Source organism: Nerophis ophidion, linkage group LG11 (genome assembly GCF_033978795.1).
Source record: "Nerophis ophidion isolate RoL-2023_Sa linkage group LG11, RoL_Noph_v1.0, whole genome shotgun sequence".
NCBI classification, from domain to species: Eukaryota; Metazoa; Chordata; class Actinopteri; order Syngnathiformes; family Syngnathidae; genus Nerophis; species Nerophis ophidion.
In genome coordinates this window covers 58,860,443-58,886,741 of record NC_084621.1, presented here as the reverse complement: position 1 = coordinate 58,886,741, position 26,299 = coordinate 58,860,443, and positions in this window count along the sequence as shown.

Below are 26,299 nucleotides of genomic sequence, written 5' to 3'. Positions count from 1 at the left end.
AAGCGGATCCTGCGTTCCAGTGCCAGAACGTAGCTACTTGTCTCGTACAATAAACCCTACACGTCTCTAGCTCTCCTCGCCTATGTGGTCCTTTGCCCTCTGTGTTGCCCCTCCGTGCTCATCGTCTTTTTGCCAGTGTCGTCACCCTGCAGCTTCTCTTCTTTCCCTGGATTCGAGTTGTGTGTCTCGTTTCCCCAAATTCCCTCCTGTCTTCTTGTTGCCTTCCTAGATCTCGACCTCTCCCCTGGACACAAACTCTGACGCCTCGCTCTTGCACTTGACCTCTTGCTTGCTCACAGACCTCCGGACCAGCCTGGTTTCTTCTGGACCTCCGCACTTTCAACAACTCCTGGTAACACTTAGCTAAACCCAACACATAGTTCAATCAATCAATCAATCAATGTTTACTTACATAGCCCTGAATCACTAGTGTCTCAAAGGGCTGCACAAACCACAACACAAATCAGCAGCGCAGAGATGTCCCCAACCGATACACAGGCAAGCAGTACATGGCCACCGGATCGGACCGGACCCCCTCCACAAGGGAGAGTGGGACATAGGAGAAAAAGAAAAGAAACGGCAGATCAACTGGCCTAAAAAGGGAGTCTATTTAAAGGCTAGAGTATACAGATGAGTTTTAAGGTGAGACTTAAATGTTTTTACTGAGGTGGCATCTCGAACTGTTACCGGGAGGGCATTCCAGAGTACTGGAGCCCGAACGGAAAACGCTCTATAGCCCGCAGACTTTTTTTGGGCTTTGGGAATCACTAATAATCCAGAGTCTTTTGAACGCAGATTTCTTGCCGGGACATATGGTACAATACAATCGGCAAGATAGGATGGAGCTAGACCGTGTAGTATTTTATATGTAAGTAATAAAACCTTAAAGTCACATCTTAAGTGCACAGGAAGCCAGTGCAGGTGAGCCAGTACAGGCGTAATGTGATCAAACTTTCTTGTTCTTGTCAAAAGTCTAGCAGCCGCATTTTGTACCAACTGTAATCTTTTAATGCTAGACATGGGGAGACCCGAAAATAATACGTTACAGTAATCGAGTCGAGACGTAACAAACGCATGGATAATGATCTCAGCGTCTTTAGTGGACAGAATGGAGCGAATTTTAGCGATATTACGGAGATGAAAGAAGGCCGTTTTAGCAACGCTTTTAATTTTAATTTTAATTTTAATTTTAATTTTTAGTTACACCATACATATTTGGATTACTTGCAAATGTCATTCTATTATTGTAATAAACACGCCTAAGGCTAAGCAAAGCTCCTGTCTCAGTGTTGTCTCCTTCTACCACCGCATGTAACAATGCCACCCAAAAACAGGCTTATTTGCAGAAAAACGGATGGATAACCAGTGTCATAGTTCCTACTAAACTAAGCTAATCTTCCACTTAACTCAACTTCTAAGCGGTCAATATTTTCTGGAAAACATTCAACAGAAAACATTGCTATTACGGACGTTTACCATCAAGGGTTTCCAGCTGCCCACTTTACAGAGAGGATTATGTTCTACCTTTCTAGGTCTGCGCAATTATAGGGAACACCCAGAGTGGCAAGCCACTTAATTGCTACAAAATATCCCTTTTGATATGATTTTGCAAAATAGCCTAAGGCCATTGAGTATTTCCACATGTGTATGATGGGAGGAGCTTTATAATATAAATCTCAGTAGGACACAGTTAAGTAACATGCAATCAGGTTCAAGAACGGTAGGTCAGAGATGCACACAGCCAACAATCAGATTTGTCTTGATCTAAAAGGAAAGACATGCAAAAACCATGCGTGGGCCACCTCAAGGAAACCCATCATACTATGCAAGATGATAAATCTAATTCCTTGCAGAGAACAATAAATCATAATCGCAGAGGATTACATCTAAAATCTTGTATTTAGGCCTTTGGTGGCAGTAATCTGCTGTCTGATCTGCACCGGTGCACTTCATGATACAGTTGAAATTGCATGACTCATATGATCCTTTTTTTATTTATCTATTTCTTTTCAGGAGATTATAAGATTTTCTGTGATTTGATCTGATGCCTTATTGTTTTTTAGGTGACCTGAAAGTCCCACTGAATAAGTAGAGCTTGGACCTGGGTGGTAACAACCATTACTATCCGGGTCTTTTTTTTTTTTTTTTTTTTTTACCTTTAAATCTGATAGAGGAAAGAAAAAAAGGAATACTCTCAGTTAATGTATCATCATTTGACTAGGTTTGGATTAGAGTTATTAGAGTATTTCACTTCATTGCATGACCTCCTGTTCCTCCTCAGATCATGAATCCTATTCATTACCCGGTCCTTCTGGAGTGCCTGCCTTTATAATATTACTCAATTTATATTCTGAAGCAGGCTCCTGGGAGAGCGATCAGCGCTCCGAAACAGCGACCTCCCTATAACCCAATCACAATATTTAAAGGGCAGCAAAGAGCTTTTTAATGCACGTCGTAGATAACCATTTAAAGTGGATTGCTTTTGTTTAATATGACCTTAACAGGCCGGCAGTCACATGTGAAGAATGAATAAGCTAATAGGAGAGACGACAGGGGGGAAAGACTGAAATCAAAAAGCCAAATATGAGAGATTTGTTTCAATGCGAGCGGGCCTCTTGACGCCTACTGAGAGGAACATGATGGAGACTCACAAGCGTGTGAATGAAACAGGACAGGCGATGAATGAAGCGCCTGCTTGGATTTCTCTTTCCCCCTTTTTTCCCAGAGTATGAACTGCTTTATCATGATAAAAGACAAGACAGGTATAAATGACACATTTACATTCTCCCATCAAAGACAAACCTGTCTCAGTCCGGATGAAAGCGGCCATGAATCTCAGTTTTCCAAGGGGTCAAAAGCAGTTATGTTACAAAACGGCGAACGAAAGCGGGGCTATTTAGCAGGAATTTACTCCAAGAAGAAACAATCTGAAGGTGACCTGAATAGATTGTTTTATGTATTAGATTTTTTTTTCAAATGTTGTGCCTATAAATAAGAGTAAAGAATATACAAAACAATTTGTAAAAAATCAATCAATCGCGATTCCTACTCAAACCTAAATCTATTAAAAATGTTCAAGAATCTTTTCTTAAGAATCATATACTTCATAAGTCCGCAGCCAGTAGGAGATGGTGTAAACTGTTTTATTATATTTGTTGTATCAAATAATAAGATGAGAGAATCGATTCATTGCAAAAAAGATCTGACAAAATATATAAAATAAAAAGACTAGATTTTAGGATTTTTTGGAAATGAATTAAGATTTGTATATTTAAACCTACTCAGAGATCGGTAGGTTGTGAGTTCAAACCCCGGTTGAACCACACCAAAGACAAAATGGGACCCATTCCCTTCCTGCTTGACAATCGGCATCAAGGGTTAAAATTGGGGGTTGAATCACCAAAAATGATTTCCGGCCGCGGCCACCGCTGCTGCTCACTGCTCCCCTCACCGCCTAGGGCAGGGGTAGGGAACCTATGGCTCTAGAGCTAGATGTGGCTCTTTGGATGACTGCATCTGGCTCTCAGATAAATCTGAGCTGACATTGCGTAAAACGATAAGTAATGAATAATTCCACTTGTAATCAGTGTTAAAAATAACATTACCATGCATTTTGAATCCATCCATCCAATTTTCTACCGCACCTGCTCAAGAAGTTGAGTTAATGGTAAGAAGTTATGTATTTATTATTGGTTAGTGTGGGGCTTACCCTCCTAGGGGTTCTTCAGAACACCAAGAGAGCCCGTTTCAGGGTTACAATATTGTTTTATTTTTCAATAAGTCTCTCAGTTGCTCTCCAGCAATTGTCTTTTCCTCTTTCGTTCTCGTTCTCGCTCGCGCTCTGGCTCCAGCTCCAACCCCATCTCTCCTCCTGGCTGCTGCTTATAACAGAGCCACAGGTGATTAGATAACAAGGCCCCGGTGGGCCGTCTACGCATCTGTCGCTGATTCCGAGGCCGATCCTGGCAATACCCCGCTTCGCTGCAGGCACGCAGGCCACACCCCCTCCACAGTTAGCTTCAGAATAACAATGTTATTACAAAGAATAAGAGACCTAATATACTCTAGAAATGTTGGTCTTACTTAAAAATGCACACATTTAGGTGTTCAGTGTTGAAAATTTTTTTATATGGCTCTTACGGAAATACATTTTAAAATATTTGGCTTCTTGGCTCTCTCAGCCAAAAAGGTTCCGGACCCCTGGCCTAGGGGGTTGATCAAGGGAGATGGGTCAAATGCAGAGATTAATTTCGCCACACGTTTTAAAAATAGGAGGTCTGATAAGCAATAAATAAATACATATTTTTTCTTCAACTTCAATTCCTAAATCAATCATCTTGGGAATGTTGGAGAATCTTTAAACAACATTTTCTATGTGGGGAAAACCAAAATATCTTATTTGAATATGGTAGTTATTTTCTAAATTGTAACATTTTTAAACCAGAAGAGACAAATTACAATTATTCATGCTAAAATATTGATTATGATGTAAAGTCACTAACTGAAAATAAGTAAATAGATTTTAAAACTTGGGGAAATTCTAGGTGTACAGTTTTAAATAATGGCAAGTGGAGAATCATTTTTAGTGTTTGAATCAAATCAAATCATGAGTTGTAATATTCACATCCCTTCTTATTTACATTAGCTTTTGAAAACCAAACATTTTTTTACCTACTGTTACTATAACGATTTACGTAGCTCGGTAGGTACAGCGGCCGTGCCAGCAACTTCGAGGGTTGCAGGTTCAATCCCCGCTACCGCCATCTTAGTCAATGCCGTTGTGTCCTTGGGCAAGACACTTTACCCACCTGCTCCCAGTGCCACCCACACTGGTTTAATTGTATCTTAGATATTGGGTTTCACTATGTAAAGCGCTTTGAGTCACTTGAGGAAAAAGCGCTATATAAATATAATTCACTTCTCTTCACAAGGTTAATACAGTTTGCTTCTCTTTCTTCCCCTTCATGTATCTGCTTTCTTTTGTATCGCAAGTTATCATTACATTTATGAATTGTTGCATTTGAAACAATTGTATTGTTGATAATAGGGGTAATTATTTGTATTATTCATTATCAATAGTGCTATTTCTATTGGTATTTGTATTGCTAGATTGCTACACGGCGTGGCGCAGTGGGAGAGTGGCCGTGCGCAACCCAAGGGTCAGTGGTTCAATCCCCACCTAGTACCAACCTCGTCACGTCCATTGTGTCCTGAGCAAGACACTTCACCCTTGCTCCTGATGGGTGCTGGTTAGGGCCTTGCATGGCAGCTCCCTCCAACAGTGTGTGAATGTGTGTGTGAATGGGTGAATGTGGAAGTAGTGTCAAAGCGTTTTGAGTACCTTGAAGGTAGAAAAGCGCTATACAAGTACAACCCATTTATCATTTATTTACATTTGTAGTGTTATAATGTTTACTGTCATTTCTGTATTATTAATATTTATTTCACTAACTTATTTTTTTCTGTCACTTTTACCATCATATTTGTACATATCATATTTGCTGATGTTGTTCTGTTGTTGTTATTGTGATTGTTGTGTTTTCTGTAGTTGTTGTCTCTCTTTTCTATACCCCTCTTGTTCCCGCAAGTCCCCCTCCTGTCTATTTTTTTTTTTTTTTTTTTTGTCTTTCAATCCCCTAAATCTGTACAGTCGATATGGGCATCAACATCAACAATATGATTTGAAGGAAAACCAAACATTTTTGAGTATCAACATGAAGGTAGTACAGCACAATATTTTGCATTTAAATCAGGGCTGTGAAAGTTAACCTAACAACGTATTGGTTTAGTGACAAAATAATTGCATTAATCATATACAGACGCAGAATAATTAAGCATTTTATTTGGACCGCACATGCTCTTTTTCTTTTACCTTAACCATAGAAGATTACCTTAAAGGCGGTGTGGATTTTATATGTGTCACACATGGACTTGGATTGGTTTTCCTTCCTTCACGCAAAGGATGATTGGCACGAGCCAGATGAGAGTGTAAGTGCATATTTGTTTATTTAAACACTATTATAAAAAATAAACAAACTAAGGGCGCTCACAAGGAGGTACAAAACTTGGCTACAAAAATAAAAACAGGAAAACAAAACACCTGCTCGATGGCATGAAGGACAATGAACTATAAACTTAAACTTGCACTGTGGCAGAACTATGAACAACTAAAACAAAAACACTTACTGTGATCGAAACAAGGGGCATGGATAGCAAGGTGCGTAGCAGGTAATCGTGGGTGCGTGAAGGCATGAAAGCAAACAAACGCAAAGTTCCCAGACTGATGGACAGAAAGTAAAATCCTTAAATACTGGCTGTGGTAATTAGTAATAGGTGTGAGAGGCTAAGGATCGGGCGTGACTAGAGGGACCAGGTGGAAACTAATGGGTTGACATGGTAACAAAAGCAAACCAGGAAGTGCAAAACGGAACAAGAGTCCAGAAAACAAAACAAAATATGATCAAACATAAAACCAGATTCACAGGCATGACAATATGGTCAATGATCAGATGCAAAGATGACACTCTGACTGGGAAAATGTATTTCCAAATCGTCATGATTCTCCATGACAGTCCTGGACGTGTGTTATTTAAAAGATATCATATAATAACGTATCAATATACAAACCCCGTTTCCATATGAGTTGGGAAAATATAAACGGAATACAATGATTTGGAAATCGTTTTCAACCCGTATTCAATTGAATATGCTACAAAAACAACATATTTGATTTTCAAACTGATAAACTTTTTTTTTTTTTTTCAAATAATCATTAACTTTAGAATTTGATGCCAGCAACACGTGACAAAAAAGTTGGGAATGGTGGCAATAAATACTGATAAAGTTGAGGAATGCTCATTAAACACTTATTTGGAACATACCACCGGTGTGCAGGCTAATTGGGAACAGGTGGGTGCCATGATTGGGTATAAAAGCAGCTTACATGAAATGCTAAGTAATTCACAAACAAGGATGGGGCGAGGGTCACCACTTTGTAAGCAAATTGTCGAACAGTTTTAGAACAACATTTCTCAACGAACTATTGCAAGGAATTTAGGGATTTTACCACCTACGGTCCGTAAAATCAGCAAAATTTCAGAGAATCTGGAGAAATCACTGCACGTAAGCGATGATATTACGGACCTTTGATCCCTCAGGCGGTACTGCATCAAAAACCGACATCTGTGTGTAAAGGATATCCCCACATGGGCTCAGGAACATTTCAGAAAACCACTGTCACTAAATACAGTTGGGCGCTACATCTGTAAGTGCAAGTTAAAGCTCTACTATGCAAAGCAAAGCCCACTTATCAACAACAACCAGAAACGCCGCCGGCTTCGCTGGGCCCGAACTCATCTAAGATGGACTGATGCAAAGTGGAAAAGTGTTCTGTGGTCTGACGAGTCCACATTTCAAATTATATTTGGAAACTGTGGACGTGGTGTCCTGCGGAACAAAGAGGAAAATAACCATCCGGATTGTTATAGGTGCAAAGTTCAAAAGCCAGCATCTGTGATGGTATGGGGGTGCATTAGTGCCCAAGGCATGGGTAACTTACACATCTGTGAAGGCACCATTAATGCTGAATGGTCCATACAGGTTTTGGAGCAACATTTGTTGACATCCAAGCAACGTTATCATGGACGCCCCTGCTTATTTCAGCAAGACAATGCCAAGCCACGTCTTACAACAGCGTGGCTTCGAACTAAAAGAGTGCGGGTACTTTCCTGGCCCGCCTGCAGTCCAGACCTGTCTCCCATCAAAAATGTGTGGCGCATTATGAAGCGTAAAATACGACAGCAGAGACCCCGGACTGTAGAACAACTGAAGCTCTACATAAAACAAGAATGGAAAAGAATTACACTTCCAAAGCTTCAACAATTAGTTTCCTCAGTTCCCAAACGTTTATAGAGTGTTGTTAAAAGAAAAGGTGATGTAACACAGTGGTGAACATGCCCTTTCCCAACTACTTTGGCACGTGTTGCAGCCATGAAATTCTAAGTTAATTATTATTTGCAAAAAAAAAAAAGTTTATGAGTTTGATCATCAAATATGTTGTCCTTGTAGTGCAATCAATTGAATATGGGTTGAAAATCATTGTATTGCATTTATATTTACATCTAACACAATTTCCCAACTCATATGGAAACGGGGTTTGTAATAATGATATGATATATTAATATAATATAGTATTTATATTCTTTTTGTTCCAGCATTAATGTTTCTAGATTCCACTTCCTGTGTACTTTCCTTCTTCGTCACTGGGCGCTGGCTCAGACACACCTGACCCTGATTTGCAATCAGGACACACCTGTTCCTCATTGCCTATCAAAGTGTTTCCTTATATGCCGGCCCTGTCCTTTAAAGTCTTCTGGATTATTGTGTGGAGTTCTAAGATGGTGCTCACTCCTGCTAAAGGCATTTCCACTCGTACAGCTGTTATCAGTGGGGTGGCATAGCTCAGTTGGTAGAGCGGCCATGCCAGCAAATTGAGAGTTCCAGGTTCGATTCCCGCTTCTGCCATCCTAGTTATTGCTGCTGTGTCCTTGGGCAAGACACTTTACCCACCTGCTCCCAGTCCCACCCACACTGGTTTAAACGTAACTTAGATATTGGATTTCTCTATGTAAAGCGCTTTGAGTCACTAGAGAAAAGCGCTATATAAATATAATTCCCTTCATCTGTGTAGGTAATGATTTTGCTACCATGTCAGGTGTCGACTTTTTTGTGCACTCCTTTTCATCTACAATCCTTAAAGGGGTCCTATCATGCAAAACCATGGTGCCTGTTTTGTTTGATTGGGATCCCGAGAAGTCCTGGAAATATAAAACAAACCACGGAGTCTTGGCATGGATATTTATAAAACAATCTTGCCTTCTTCCAAACTTGTTTAACATTTGAGACTTTACTGACGTGTTGTGCTTTAGCTATGTCAGCAGACGTCTCCTTATAAGGTATATGTTTACCTGAAAAGCTTTGTGCGAGTCTGCCATTTTATTCAGTTGTAGTCCAAAATTTTACTCAAAAGCTTCCTTATTTTTCTCTTTAGTTGTGGGGCAGACTGACTTGTACATGCACAAGCATGCTAAAATCCTCAGCTGTTGCCATTTCTATTATAAAGTACTGGTCAATTACTCTGTTGATTGCTATTCTGAATGTTGGTTTCGAATTGGAAGTGTATTATTATTGTGCATTATTTTTTTTTGATTGATTTATTAAAAAAAATAAAGTAAAAAAGTAGCATATTTTATAATTTATGTCTGTCAGTAGGCTTGATATGTAAGCTGGAGGAACTACAAGCCACAACATGGCTCCTGATGGGGCCCTGGTTAGCACCTTGCATGACAGCTCCCGCCATCAGTTTGTGAATGGGTGACTGTGGAAATAGTGTCAAAGCGCTTTGGGTTCCTTAAAAAAAAGGTAGAAAGGCACTATACAAGTGCAACCATTTACCATTTATTTACCATTTCAAGAGGACTTGAGTGGAGGAGGGTTTTGGAACCTGAAAGAGACCACCCATAAAATGGCACAGTCCAAACAGACCTAAAATGTCTATAAAATATTTTGAGCAAAAAACCACCATTACATGTTATGCAGACTACAAGGAAGTGTTTTAAAATGGAGAAAGAAAATCATATGACCCCTTGAGATATATGTCTTACCTGCCTGCCATCTCTGCAACCTGGAATCGCGCTGCAAGCAACTCAGTCAGTTCTTGAAAAAAAATGGATTTCTATAATACTATTAGCAAGTGTTGAACAAGTAAATGAGTTGCATTCAAGCACAATATTTTTTAAACTTTCAATCGTGACATTTTGATGATAAAATTGAATTCCATTGGTGTTTTTTCAAAGTTGATTTAAATTATACAAATGATTCATCAACATTCATAAGTGTGATTCACCTAATTTAAAGAATGAATAATTTGACAGCACTAATTTAGGGGACTAATTTGATAATGACTTTTGCCACAAAAATACCTCACCTACCTCCAATACAAGTAGTAGCAGACATAAAACTATATGAACCTGTCCCGAAGGCAAGTACTGTACTTGAAGGTTTTTATGCTTCCACAATGTACTGCAGGCAGAAAGACATCATCTACCATGCCCTTGACATCTGCACTGTAAATGACCAAAGGCATCATTTCATCTTAAATCTCGGCTGAAAGCAAATGAAAGAGCGTTGCCCTCACCGCCTGGTTCATTAGAATAAAGCACATGGCCCATTTGATTTTGACAGGCATCTGCATTAGCAAACCAGCTGCAACTTACTACACGCACGTAAAATACAGCATCATCAGAGAGTAAAAGGATGCAGGCCGCTTCACAACACACACGTCTAAATGATTGAATACTTTAGTTTTGCAAAGCAAATTGAAGGCTAAATAAATGACCGCGGCGATTAGACAAAAAAATGGTGGTTCATAAAACCTATTTGCATGGGCCTGATTAATGTGCGGCCATAGATTGTATCGTCAGTTTCTGGTCAAAACTTGTGATTAAGAATTTAGTGCGATGTCAATTTCAGTCTGTTTTGAAGATTTTAATTAGTAAATGAACCTCTCTTATGGACAAATGATTGATATGCTCCACTAACTGTCTTCCATCAGTGTGAGTGAATGAGTGTGAGCATTTTGTGCATGTAAGCATATGAACGATGCAGATGATATATAACAGTCATCAACCAAATGAAAACCAGCCATTACATTAGCGGTTTAGAATGCAGGAGAAATGGAAGGGTCACTGCATCTAGGCATTATTAAATCCTAATTGGACGTATTACATACTGGTAACTTGTCAATGTTGCCTTTCCGACGCAGTGATCGCAGACGGGTCCTTTTTTAAAAAAAAATGCAAGTCATATGCATCGTTTTCGGGAAAATTACATCAAATGATCGTTTCCAAGATAACAAGGGTTAAGGGAAAATGATTAAGTGAGCAGGTGGATTTGTATGTTAAACTTAATCTGACACACCTTCTTTAGATTAATATTTTTTGTTTTCACCAGAAATAATAAATGCACTCCGAGACACTACAAAGTCACATTATATCTTATTGATATGTCTTTGCATGTGCCAATGTTTTTAAGAATTGTTTATGTAGTACAAACCCCGTTTCCATATAAGTTGGGAAATGATGTTAGATGTAAATAAAAATGGAATACAATGATTTGCAAATCCTTTTCAACCCATATTCAATTGAATGCATTACAAAGAGAAGATGGTTGATGTTCAAACTCATAAACTTTATTTTTTTTTTGCAAATAATAATTAACTTAAACTTTCATGGCTGCAACACGTGCCAATATAGCTGGGAAAGGACATGTTCACCACTGTGTTACATCACCTTTTCTTTTAACAACACTCAATAAACGTTTGGGAACTGAGGAAACTAATTGTTGAAGCTTTGAAAGTGGAATTCTTTCCCATTCTTGTTTTATGTAGAGCTTCAGTCGTTTAACATTTTGGGGTCTCCGCTGTCGTATTTTACGCTTCATAATGCGCCACACATTTTCGATGGGAGACAGGTCTGGACTGCAGGCGGCCAGGAAAGTACCTGCACTCTTTTTTTACAAAGCCACACTGTTGTAACACTTGTCTTGCTTAAATAAGCAGGAGCGTCCATGATTACGTTGCTTGGATGACAACATGTTGCTCCAAAACCTGTATGGACCATTCAGCATTAATGGTGCCTTCACAGATGTGTCAGTTACCCATGCCTTGGGCACTAATACACCCCCATACCATCACAGATGCTGGCTTTTGAACTTTGCGCCTATAACAATCCGAATGGTTATTTACTTCTTTGTTCTGGAGGACACCACGTCCTTTGTTTTCAAATATAATTTTAAATGTGGACTTGTCATACCACAGAACACCATTCCACTTTGCATCAGTCCATCTTTGGTGAGCTCGGGCCCAGTCAAGCCAGCAGTGTTTCAGGATATTGTTGATAAATGGGTTTGGCTTTGCATAGTAGAGTTTTAACTTGCACTTACAGATGTAGCGACTAACTGTAGTTACTGACAGTGGGTTTCTGAAGTGTTCCTGAGCCCACGTGGTGATATCCTTTACACACTGATGTCGGTTTTTGATGCAGTACCGCCTGAGGATCCAAAAGTCCATAACATCATCGCTTATGTGCAGTGATTTATCCAGATTCTCTGAACGTTTTGATGATTTCACGGACCATTAATGGTAAAATCCCTAAATTCCTTGCAATAGCTCGTTGAGAAATGTTGTTCTAAAACTGTTCGACAACTTGCTTACAAAGTGGTGACCCTCACCCCGTCCTTGTTTGTGAATGACTGAGCATTTCATGGAAGCTGCTTTTATACCCAATCATGGCACCCACCTGTTCCCAATTAGCCTGCACACCTGTGGGATGTCCCATAAAAGTGTTTGATGAGCATTCCTCAACTTTATCAGTATTTATTGCCACCTTTCCCAACTTCTCTGTCACTTGTTGCTGGCATCAAATTCTAAAGTTAATGATCATTTGCAAAAAAAAAAAATGTTTATCAGTTTGAACATCAAATATGTTGTCTTTGTAGCATATTCAACTGAATATGGTTTGAAAATGATTTGCGAATCATTGTATTCCGTTTATATTTACATCTAACACAATTTCCCAACTCATATGGAAACGGGGTTTGTACATTTTGTTCACAAACCACACGCAAACACTCTAAAAGCCTGGATTGTGCTGCTGTGTCAGCATAATTTGTCCTCCTCCAAGCCCTCCTGCTACTGTCTGTGGACGTTCTCCTCTGATTTGGAATAAGGGAAATTATGTACATATTATATAAAAACAACACCTTTTTTATTAAAAAAAATACTTGAAAAATAAAAACTACTTCAACAATATAAAATAAGATGCACAATGAATAGTCATTATTATCACAGAAAAACTAGCAGAAATACAAAACATGTCAAAAAAAAAAAAACAATCGGCTTGTGTTGTAATGTTGATGAACAGGATTTGGGGGTTCTTGAAAGCACCTTAGTCACCGTCTTTGTGATTGGTGCATAATAAAGAAGTTCTGTTTTTGTTGTGACAAGTACTACGGCAAATGTGTGTGTGCAGTGTTGGATCTGAGCACTGCTTCTCGGTGTATTAAGTTTAAAGTACCAATGATTGTCACACACACACTAAGTGTGGCAAAATTATTCTCTGCATTTGACCCATCACGCTTGATCACCCCCTGGGAGGTGAGGGGAGCAGTGGGCAGCAGCAGTGGCTGCGCCCAGGAACCATTTTTGGTGTTTTAACCCCCAATTCTAACCCTACGGTCTGCAACAATGTTTTAAAAGATTATTACACTTTGCGTGCCTCTGTCCAGACGTTACATTAGGGCTGCAAAATGATGGCCAAAAAAATGATCCCAAATAGTTTTGACCAATAATGAAATCACGATTATTCATCGTGTTTGGTCAGGGGTCAGGAACCCAAAACGTTAAAAGAGCCATATTGTACCAAAATTCCAAAAAAAAAATATGTTTGGAGCTGCAAAAAATAAAAGTATATTTATAAGTCTTACAATGAAGGCAACACATGACTTAAGTGTCTATATTAGCTATAGTAGCCTACTATCAAAATGACTGTGTCAGAGGCCGAAGCAAATCTCCCTTGACAGAAATGTTGAAATTTCATATTTATTCTACACATTTTTACAACATTAGAAACTATCAATAAATTAGAGGCTACTCAGAAGGTAAAATAATCCTGGAAATGACTGTCTTTTAATGGCCAAAGGTATAGATGTGTGCTTCTAAGTTAAGCGAAATTGCAGGCCGTCTTTTAATATATTTATTACAATCGTTGGTAAGCTAGGTAATGTTCGCTGTGGTCTGGAACAACATAGCACACATTTTTGTATTATTAGGTCCATCAGTGCTAAATATTATAAACTTATCACTTTCCTCGGGCACTGTTCCCCTAGCATTCAAAAAAGCGGTTATTCATCCTCTTCTTAAAAGACCTAACCTCGATCCTGACCTCATGGTAAACTACCGACCGGTGTCTCAACTTCCCTTTATTTAGAAAATCCTCGAAAAAATTGTTGCAGATTAGCTACATGAACATTTAGCGTTTAACAATCTATGTGAAACCTTTCAATCCGGTTTCAGGGCAAATCACTCGACTGAGACAGCCCTCGCAAAATTGACTAATGATCTATTGCTAACGATGGACTCTGATGCGTCATCTATGTTGCTGCTCCTCGATCTTAGCGCTGCTTTTGATACCGTCGATCATAATATTTTATTAGAGCGTATCAAAACACGAATTGGTATGTCAGACTCAGCCCTGTCATGGTTTAACTCTTATCTTACTGATAGGATGCAGTGCGTCTCCCATAACAGTGTGACCTCGGACTATGTTAAGGTAACGTGTGGAGTTCCCCAGGGTTCGGTCCTTGGCTCTGTACTCTTCAACATCTACATGCTGCCGCTGGGTGACGTCATACGCAAATACGGTATTAGCTTTCACTGTTATGCTGATGACAACCAACTCTACATGCCCCTAAAGCTGACCAACACGCCGGACTGTAGTCAGTTGGAAGCGTGTCTTAATGAAATTAAACAATGAATGTCCGCTAACTTTTTGCAACTTAATGCCAAAAAAACGGAAATGCTGATTATCGGTCCTGCTAGACACCGACCTCTATTTAATAATACAACTTTAACATTTGACAACCAAACAATTAAACAAGGCGACACGGTAAAGAATCTGGGTATTATCTTTGACCCAACTCTCTCCTTTGAGTCACACATTAAAAGCGTTACTAATACGGCCTTCTTTCATCTCCGTAATATCGCTAAAATTCGCTCCATTTTGTCCACTAAAGACGACGAGATCATTATCCATGCGTTTGTTACGTCTCGTCTCGATTACTGTAACGTATTATTTTCGGGTCTCCCCATGTCTAGCATTAAAAGATTACAGTTGGTACAAAATGCGGCTGCTAGACTTTTGACAAGAACAAGAAAGTTTGATCACATTACGCCTGTACTGGCTCACCTGCACTGGCTTCCTGTGCACTTAAGATGTGACTTTAAGGTTTTACTACTTACATATAAAATACTACACGGTCTAGCTCCAGCCTATCTTGCCGATTGTATTGTACCGTATGTCCCGGCAAGAAATGTGCGTTCAAAAGACTCCGGCTTATTATGTGGATTCTATTTATATAGCGCTTTTCTCAAGTGACTCAAAGCGCTTTACATAGTGACACCCAATATCTAAGTTACATTTAAACCAGTGTGGGTGGCACTGGGAGCAGGTGGGTAAAGTGTCTTGCCCAAGGACACAACAGCAGTAACTAGGATGGCACAAGCGGGATTAGTGATTAGTGATTCCTAGAGCCCAAAAAAAGTCTGCGGGCTATAGAGCGTTTTCCGTTCGGGCTCCAGTACTCTGGAATGCCCTCCCGGTAACAGTTTGAGATGCCACCTCAGTAGAAGCATTTAAGTCTCACCTTAAAACTCATCTGTATACTCTAGCCTTTAAATAGACCTCCTTTTTAGACCAGTTGATCTGCCGCTTCTTTTCTTTCTCCTATGTCCCCCGCTCCCTTGTGGAGGGGGTCCGGTCCGATGACCATGGATGAAGTACTGGCTGTCCAGAGTCGAGACCCAGGATGGACCGCTCGTCGGGACCCAGGATGGACCGCTCGCCTGTATCGGTTGGGGACATCACTACGCTGCTGATCCGCCTCCGCTTGAGATGGTTTCCTGTGGACGGGACTCTCGCTGCTGTCTTGGATCCGCTTGAACTGAACTCTCGCGGCTGTGTTGGAGCCACTATGGATTGAACTTTCACAGTATCATGTTAGACCCGCTCGACATCCATTCCTTCCGGTCCCCTAGAGGGGGGGGGGGGGGGGGGGGTTGCCCACATCTGAGGTCCTCTCCAAGGTTTCTCATAGTCAGCATTGTCACTGGCGTCCCACTGGATGTGAATTCTCCCTGCCCACTGGGTGTGAGTTTTCCTTGCCCTTTTGTGGGTTCTTCCGAGGATGTTGTAGTCGTAATGATTTGTGCAGTCCTTTGAGACATTTGTGATTTGGGGCTATATAAATAAACATTGATTGATTGATTGACATACAACTATCCGAAATGCAGCCAATATTACACATATATAATATGGCATGAGACATATATAAGTATATTATATACAAAGAGGATAAAAGTAAAGGGTATTAAATGAGCTCAAATATGCATACAAACAAGGCATAATGATGCAATATGTACATACAGCTAGCCTAAATAGCATGTAAGCATTGATTAGCTTGCTGTCATGCACCGACCAAATATGCCCGATTAGCACTCCAACAAGTCAATAACATCAACAAAGTTCGCCTTTGTGCATGCACGCACAGCATAAAACGTTTGGTGGACAAAATGAGACAAAGAAGAAGTGGAGGATTTTACATGTAAACAAACTTTTGCGTCACAGTCCACACTGTGAGTTCAAGAACGGACGAATTTAGAACAAAAGGATGTTCATTAAATACAGTCATCAGTGAAGCATACTCACAAACATATTAAACAGTGCGCTTTCTAACAACTGGGAATGTCTGTGTCATATTTTTCCTCAAACAAAAAACATACTAAAACAAAACAAAAAAAATGTTTCCTTATCTTTTTCCATTTCCAATCCTTTTTTAAAAATGCTGCAGGGAGCCACTAGTGCAGCACTGAAGAGTCACGGGTTGCCGACCCCCATGTAAGGTAAAAGATATTGTTGGGGGGCATGGACGTGACTTCACCAAGTTCTTTGTATCCTTGAATTGAATAACGTAATATGTAATGAACTAGGCTAACAACGTAACTTTTGCACCTGTGTAAGCGCCATTCTATTGCGTGTGGTGGATGAATCTGTAGCGAAGCGCATCTTCGTAGCTAAGATTTAAGCTACTTGAGTATTGATCAAGTTGAAGCTTATTCTTTGCAATATTGCCATGGCACGAGTCCTGATTTTACAACAACCGCACAGATGTGTGTTTGTGACAGATTCCCTCAATGCACAATTACATTTCCACCTTTCCTGGATTTCAATCAATCAATGTTTATTCATATAGCCCTAAATCACAAATGTCTCAAAGGGCTGTACAAACCACTACGACTACGACATCCTCGGAAGAACCCACATAAGGGAAAGGAAAACTCACATCCAGTGGGAAAGGAGAATTCACACCCAGTGGGACGCTAGTGACAATGATGACTATGGGGACCGAAAGCAATGGATGTCGAGCGGGTCTAACATGTTACTGTGAAAGTTCAATCCATAGTGGCTCCAACACAGTCGCAAGAGTTCAGTTCAAAGCGGATCCAAGACAGCAGCGAGAGTCCCGTCAACAGGAAACCATCCCAAGCGGAGTCGGATCAGCATCGTAGAGATGTCCCCAAACGATACACAGGCGAGCGGTCCATCCTGGGTCCCGGCAAGCGGTCCTTCCTGGGTCCCGACTCTGGACAGCCAGTACTTCATCCATGGTCATCGGACCGGACCCCCTCCACAAAGGAGGGCGGGACAGAGGACAAAAAGAAAAGCAGCGGCAGATCAACTGGTCTAAAAAGGAGGTCTATTTAAAGGCTAGAGTATACAAAAGAGTTTTAAGGTGAGACTTAAATGCTTCTACTGAGGTAGCATCTCGAACTGTTACCGCGAGGGCATTCCAGAGTACTGGAGCCCGAACGGAAAACGCTCTATAGCCCGCAGACTTTTTGAGGGCTTTAGGAATCACTAATAAGCCGGAGTCTTTTGAACGCAGATTTCTTACTGGGACATATGGTACAATACAATCGGCAAGATAGGATGGAGCTAGACCGTGTAGTATTTTATACGTAAGTAGTAAAACCTTAAAGTCACATCTTAAGTGCACAGGAAGCCAGTGCAGGTGAGCCAGTACAGGCGTAATATGATCAGACTTTCTTGTTCTTGTCAAAAGTCTAGAAGCCGCATTTTGTACCAACTGTAATCTTTTAATGCTAGACATGTGTACGCAAGCGCAGAAGCAAGTGGTGAATGACTTCCAAAGGGGAATACCTCTTGCCAGAATGCCAGCGGCCCAGCGTGAAATGTTGACACTCGATGTAAAAGTGTCTCCAGACTCTATTCAGCAGTCTCTTATCAAGTCCTGCAAGTGCGGCTACAAAAAGACAAAAAAAAAAACGTCCACACCTGTCACCATCTAATAACAACAGCAGTGCGTTTCTTAACGTACGTCCAGTTAGACTCCACAGAAACGAAACGAGGGGACCGGCTGTCAAAGCCCAGGAAAACTTTGTCAGTAGCGGCCATAGGCCCCCTGGCGTGGGCTTGGGTCGTTTAGGGTGCTTTGAGACAATCCGCTGATGCTTTTTCAGCCACTGCAGGCTATGAAAGTGCTTGATTTGATATCCTTGCTTTTTTCAATGTTTAAAACGCAGATGACCACCCGCATTTAATTGTGGCAGCCAAAATAGTGATCATAATTAAAATTGTAATAATTGCGCAGCCTTTCGCTACATCACTTAAAGTAGGAAGGAGAGTCATATTAAGTTAAAGTCCCAACGATAGTCAGACACACACTGAGTGTGGTGAAATGATCCTCTGCATTTCTCCCCTTCAAAGGCAAGACCCAGTAACTCAATTTTGGTCAAAACTGAGCTGATAATAATTTTGGAGTTCCTAGGTGATATGCTTTACATTAGTGTATTCGATATTGTAATTTGTTCCGTAAGTAAGCTGTTACGCGCATGGCAGCACCTAGCAACTACCACATAACCGCGTAGCTACAACAGAAAAACCTAGAATCTCAAGGGACCAATCGGAGCTTCTTTGTCAGTTGCCTTATTGTCTTTAATGAGACATTTGCACGAATCACATTATCAACCTGATTATGTGATATTATGGCACGTGGGGATATTTGGAAGATTGGCCCAGGACGTTGCAAGCACCTTCATTAAATGTATTGTTCTTGATTCTTCCCCTTGCATACTCTTTTGGGCAGATAACTGTGGAGGTCAAAATAAAAACTGGACGCTGTACACGGCTCTTCCCCAATGTGCAAACGCAGAATGGGGCCCACCCGAGATTGTGATAAAATATCTGGAGAAAGGGCACACGTTCAGGGGAGCAGATTCAATCCATGGCTCAATCGGCAAGAAAATGAAAGCTCGAGAAAACATCTATATGTTTGATGACTTTGCAGATCTTTGTCAGAAAGCATCAAAGATTGGTTTTCCTTTGTTTTCTCCAAATCAGCTAGAAGTGAGTTACTAGGTTTTGCCTTTGGACGGGAAATTTGACCCATCCCCATGTCACCCTCCGGAAGGTGAGGGGAGTGGTGAGCAGCAGCGGTGGCCGCGCTCGGGAATAATTTTTGGGTGATTTAACCCCCAATTCCAACCCCTGATGCTGAGTGGCAAGCAGGGAGGTAATGGGTTCCATTTTTATAGTCTTTGGTATGGGTTTGAACTCACAACCTTCCAGTCTCAGGGTGGACACTCTAACCACGAGGCCACTGAGCAGGTCTAAAGTCCACTGAGCGGATCTATACGACCCAATTTGTCATGGTTTACCTGACACATGCAACGTGACAAATTTGGGGCATGCATTATCCATTTCAGCCGCCAGATGGCAGTTGAGTATTGAATATTTTAAAATGTGTGTTGTGGCTATTCCAAATTTGACCACAGCGTCAATTATGTAGAGTGGTGCTTCCCATAATTCCCAGCAGACTAAATTGCAGAATTATTAACCCCCCTACCCACATCCTCTCAAGTGAGATCCACCTAGAAATGGAGCCATATGAATCCCTTCCCTACTGTAATTTGATTAATCTCTTAATTCTCCTCTCCCTGTCTCTAACAGTCATTGTTCGTTGGTGACAAGGGAAGCTGCTAACAAGTTAAATGCATTAAAGCATGATCCAGCCTGTAATATGCCTCACACACTTATTAAATACATGTCACTACTGATTACTCACCACGGATGAAAGACAATAATAGATTATCAATTGCTGGGTTGCCGTCACTTGATCTTGCGGCACTTCAGGGTTTCAGGCGATGGTCGAAAGCAGACTTGGACAAATTATGGCCTGCGAGTCGCATACGGCGCGTTAAGATTTTCAACTTGGACCGCCGGACATTTTTTTGAGCTTTAACATCCAAACTGTAGCTGCCATTATGATGTGCAGTTTTGTTTTCGAATTACCATAAAGCCCTGTGAATACTTTCGAGTCGCGTAGCTAGGGTGACACCATGCCCCCCCCCCCCCCCCCTGCTCCTGCTTAGCTGTCAGGTTCAAACACTAATGACATCTATTAAACAGACAAAAGAAAGAGTTCGATTTAGCTCATGAGGAGAACGCATGGAGCTGCACACTTAGTCAGAATCTCACCCTACGCTCTAAGGTTCAGCTCCCGCTTCTCTCTATTTATTCAGGAGTTCCATAGTCAATATCACTGAGGCTTCCTCTAAAAGGAGTGGTCACATATATTATGCAAAGCAGGTCTGGTATGCACAATATGTGACGGAATGTACTGGGCCTTGTGATTTCCTTGTTTCTCCGGGCTGTTATCTTATATTCGTTGAGGTCCTTCAAGTCCTTGGCTGTTAGCTGGCTAAAACACAGAAAACATCTGCGACTGAAGCCACCCCTCAGGTGGTTTTGTCCTTACACAGATAGAAAAAATGCAGCTTGAGCACAATAGCTAATAACAATAGCAACGGACGTTAAGCATACTAAAGTTGTGTGATTATACAGTATATATATACATGTTAATTTTAACAGTAGACTCCCATGTAGCCTACGTGCACCTCCAAAAAAATCCTCCGTTTGCGTCTGTGATTGGTGAGTTTTTGCCAAAGAATGTCCCCAAACACAGGTGAGTAGACTGTACTTTTAAAACACACCAATTATTGTATGAAATAAAACCGTGATCAAACATTGTGTACTTAATATTTGTGTGATTTTTAAAAATAATAACTAAATGTGTCTGGGTTTTTTCAGCGTATTGTGTGGTTTTTGCATCCAGAAAATGTCACAAAGTACGTTGCTCTTAACTTTTATTGACAATCTTGTGCTAACGGGTTCAAATCCGACACATATTCTCTGTCATCCATACAGGTATTTTTCTTTCACACAAAAAACACTTCTCATTCTCCGTTAATAATCATTGTCCTGCAGGCACGGTACGAAAAACTTGAATTCAGAACATGACTCTAAACACGTTAACACCCACATGGGCAAAATACGGCCCGCGGGCCACATGAAGCCCATTAAGATTTTCAACCCGGCCTGCCGAAAGTTCTACATAATTTTTTTAGACCTTTTTAACATCAAAACTGTAGCCACCATTATGATGTGAAGTGCTGTTTGTAAATGACTGTAAGTCTTGAACTATAGAAAGTATTTCAATGGTTTAAATCTGCACTTTTGAGTGTTATACAAGTTATTACAGTACGCATGTGTCCGGAACAGATGAGTACGATAATTTAGTTTTTTACATGTTTGTTGCATTTTACTTGATTGTAAAATATAAACAACTATCTAAGTAAAAGAGGAACGATATTCAGATGTTAATATTCAGTGTTTTATTGTTCATAGTTAATATTGTAAATCCAAATTTCTTTATTTTCATGTCCATTTTGGGTGTCTCATTCAGTAAAAAAAAAACTGTAAAATTCATTGCATTTTTTTGAGGTTTTCTGTCATACCTTGTTTAGAACGCTATCGGACATTGTGACTTTTGGTATTAGTGTTCCGGAAAAAAAGGGACCCAAACACATACTGTACAGCAGATTTTTACGGCTCAATGTATGAATATAATTTACACACACATACACATTGGCCCTCCAGGCACATTTTTTCTATGTGTGGCCCCCGAGTTAAAATATTTGTTAAATATTTATCCTTAAAATTTAACATTGTAAATCCCGCATTATTTATTTTCATGTACATTGTTTTTCATGGACCAAACATACAGTTTAAAGAGAGTAAGTTGCCTTTTTCGGACTGATGACCAAATTGGAAAAAAATAAACAAAAAAACTTGTCTTGAATAATCGCTGTCCAGGGTGTACCCTGCTTTTCGCCCGAATGCAGCTGAGATAGGCTCCGGCAACCCCCGCGACCCCAAAAGGGACAAGCAGTAGAAAATGGATGGATGGATGGATGGATGGATGGATGGATGGATGGATGGATGGATGGATGGATGGATTTCTATCTAGTTTTTTTACGAGAAAAAAGGGGAAAAAATGGTAAAATACATTTTTGGGGTGAAAACATCTTATATTTTCTTCTTACGCCATATCGCCCTAAAGTACCACAGATAGTCTCACACACACTAGGTGTGGTGAAAATACTCTCTGCATTTGATTCAACCCCTTGTTCACCCTTCTGGGAGGTGAGGGGAGCAGTAAGCAGCAGCAGTAGCCGTGCTCGGGAATCATTTTGGTGATTTAACCCCCAATTCCAACCCTTGATGATGAGTGCCAAGCAGGGAGGTAATGGATCCCATTTTCATAGTCTTTGGTATGACTCACGTTTGAACTCAAGACCTACCGGACACTCTAATTATCATGATATAACAATTAAAATTAAAATATATATCGCCAGCAGAATGAATATCATTTATATTTTATAACGTCGATATCGTGCAAGCCGAAATCAGCAGCAGAGGGGCTAAACTGCATGATGAAGAATACCAGCATCGGTGTTTCAGTACAAACTTTTAAAAAAAAAACAGTAAAAATGAGAAAGTGAGAGAATGCAAACTTGTGTTAATCATGAAAGACGGAAAGAGAGTACGGAGGGATGAACGATTTTAGTGTCAGAGGTGGATCTAAAGCAAAAGCAAGAGGGGAATGTTACATTTCTCTGGTCATGCTGAAATAATGCCCACAGGCCCAAGTTATTAACCTCTTTAAAACCCGCGGAGGAGAGTAACGCGAGCCCGCAGTCAGACGAGGCCGTGGTCAGGGGACAGATAGCAGAGATAATAGAAGTGCACTTGGAGGAACAATGCACTGGTGTATCGAGGGATGGAGGACACCGTTCCAAATAAAAAGAGAATAATCCCAAGCACAGATAATCAATGTAGACATCAAGAAAGGTGAGTAAGAAAAGCACTTTTTTTATTCTATTTGTAATGGAGTTTATGATGGCGTTATTGCTGCCCTGTGCGGCGTCTCGGGGCTGGTGGGAGAGTGTGTGCAGCTCTGAGGGGTGTTGTGGAGGCTAAGGACGCTAGTTCACGGAGGGTTCACCCATTACCCAGGCCCTGCAGCCAGCTGGGGGGCTAACCAGGATGATCAGCACGAGCCACAGTCTGCACAGGCCCCAATGATTTTCACATCAAGGCGCCTGATGTACAGCTCCTCCGTCTACCAATCGCTCTCCCATATCGATCCCCTCTTAAATGAGCCTTCCCCGCTTTGTACCATGAGCAATAATTAAAAAAGCAGCGCATTGATTTTAACTAATATTATGAGAGATCAGGATGTGCACATGCTTACAAAACAGCAAAGGCTCTTCAGCGATACCGCCTTCAGCGGAAAAACAAAGCGAGCGGGAGAAAGCAAGGAGCGCTGATTAAATTCCAAACAACAAAAGGATGCAAAGATACAAAATTCAAGCCCAGCAAAAGCCATTTGTTTGTCTTGTAAAATACACACACACACATACTCAAGTCAACCAAAGGCTGTCTTCTGTGCTACAGCCTGTGGGTACACTCAAATTCCTCCATGCACCATTTGTTGAATTTTAACTGGTTTTAAAGGGGGAATAAACATCAGTTGTGCCTCAAAGGTTTAAGGATTTAGTGCAACATATCTCCAAAAAGTCAAGTCCTCCACTGGAACTTACATAGTTGGGACAATAAATACTTTTTGTAATTGTCCTCAAGCTTGTTAAATCTCACACGTTCAAAACCTTGAAGTGGTTGGAGATGTAGGCACAACTAAAGGTTTAATAGCATTTGCAATATGTTGGAATTCAGATAAAAATAACATAATTTTAAAAGGTTTTACTACTTACGTATAAAATACTACACGGTCTAGCTCCATCCTATCTTGCCGATTGTATTGTACCATATGTCCCGGCAAGAAATCTGCGTTCAAAAGACTCCGGCTTATTAGTGATTCCTAAAGCCCCAAAAAAAGTCTGCGGGCTATAAAGCGTTTTCCGTTCGGGCTCCAGTACTCTGGAATGCCCTCCCGGTAACAGTTCGCGATGCTACCTCAGTAGAATAAATGATAAATGGGTTGTACTTGTATAGCGCTTTTCTACCTTCAAGGTACTCAAAGCGCTTTGACACTACTTCCACATTTACCCATTCACACACACATTCACACACTGATGGAGGGAGCTGCCATGCAAGGCGCCAACCAGCACCCATCAGGAGCAAGGGTGAAGTGTCTTGCTCAGGACACAACGGACGTGACGAGGTTGGTACTAGGTGGGATTTGAACCAGGAACCCTCGGGATGCGCACGGCCACTCTCCCACTGCGCCACGTCGTCAGTAGAAGCATTTAAGTCTCACCTTAAAACTCATTTTTATACTCTAGCCTTTAAATAGACCTCCTTTTTAGACCAGTTGATCTGCCGCTTCTTTTCTTTTCCTCCTCTGTCCCCCCCTCCCTTGTTGAGGGGGTCCGGTCCGATGACCATGGATGAAGTACTGGCTGTCCAGAGTCGGGACCCAGGATGGACCACTCGCCTGTGTATCGGTTGGGGACATCTCTGCGCTGCTGATCCGACTCCACTTGGGATGGTTTCCTGTGGGCGGGACTCTCGCTGCTGTCTTGGATCCACTTTGAACTGAATTCTCGCGGCTGTGTTGGAGACACTATGGATTGAACTTTCACAGTATCATGTTAGACCCGCTCGACATCCATTGCTTTCGGTCCCCTAGATGGGGGGGGGTTGCCCACATTTGAGGTCCACTCCAAGGTCCTCATAGTCATCATTGTCACTGGCGTCCCACTGGGTGTGAATTCTCCCTGCCCACTGGGTGTGAGTTTTCCTTGCCCTTCTGTGGGTTTTTCCGAGGATGTCGTAGTAGTAGTGGTTTGTACAGCCCTTTGAGACATTTGTGATTTAGGGCTATATTAATAAACATTGATTGATTGATTGATTGATTGATTGATTGATTGATTGATTCGATTACAATACCACGGGGACGGCGTGGCGAAGTTGGTAAAGTGGCTGTGCCAGAAATCTGAGGGTTACTGGTTCAATCCCCACCTTCTACCATCCTAGTCACGTCCGTTGTGTCCTTGGGCAAGACATTTCACCCTTGCTCCTGATGGGCCCTGGTGAGCGCCTTGCATGGCAGCTTCTGGCGTCTGTGGGAATGTGTGTGTGAATGGGTGAATGTGGAAATACTGTCAAAGCGCTTTGGGCTCCTTAAAAAGGGGTAGAAAAGCGCTATACAAGTACAACCCATTTACCATTTACCACCAGTCAGGGCTATCTAACCCAGGGGTAAAATCTGGCACCATACTGTCCCATGAGTTAATTGGCCCTAGTGTGTGAATGTGAGTGTGAATGTTGTCTGTCTATCTGTGTTGGGCATGGGATGAGATGGTGACTTGTCCAGGGTGTACACAGCCTTCAGCCCGAATGCATCTAATATAGGCTCCAGCTACGCCAAAAGGGACAAGCGGTAAAAAATGGATGGATGGATATTGGAATCTGGGATCCATTGCTTAAATTTGTTTTAACTATTTAATGAAACTAAAATAGGACTTATTTTATTTTTGGGGAATATATTGGACACAATGTGTTGTCAAGTTTTGGGATGTGTTTCAGGTGTAAGCCATTGTGACAGTATTCAATTTTTTTATTTTTATTTTTATAAATGGGTATGATGATCATGAAATGAGTGCTTTTTAATCACTGTTTTGTTGGAATTCTTATTAATATTGATACTGTTGTTATTTATTTTTGTCTGACTACTTTTGTATTGTTTTGTGACATGTTTGTGTGTCCTCTTAATTACTCTGTTGATTGCTATTCTGAATGTTGCTGGGTCGGGTTTGGTTTGGAATTGGATTTGTATTATGGTTTATTATTTTGTTGGACTAATTCATAAAAAATAAAAAATAAATATACTTGACAGCACAGTAGAATGTAGATGCAAAAGTGAAACTTGTGCATCTCATTGCACATAACTATGGTGCGTTCATGGACCCTTGAAAAAGGTTAGAAACACAGTGTACTTAGGTTTTAAAGGCAGGGGGAGACTTAACTCCCAGGAGATACACTAATAATAACATACAGTAATCATAATTACTATGTATTGT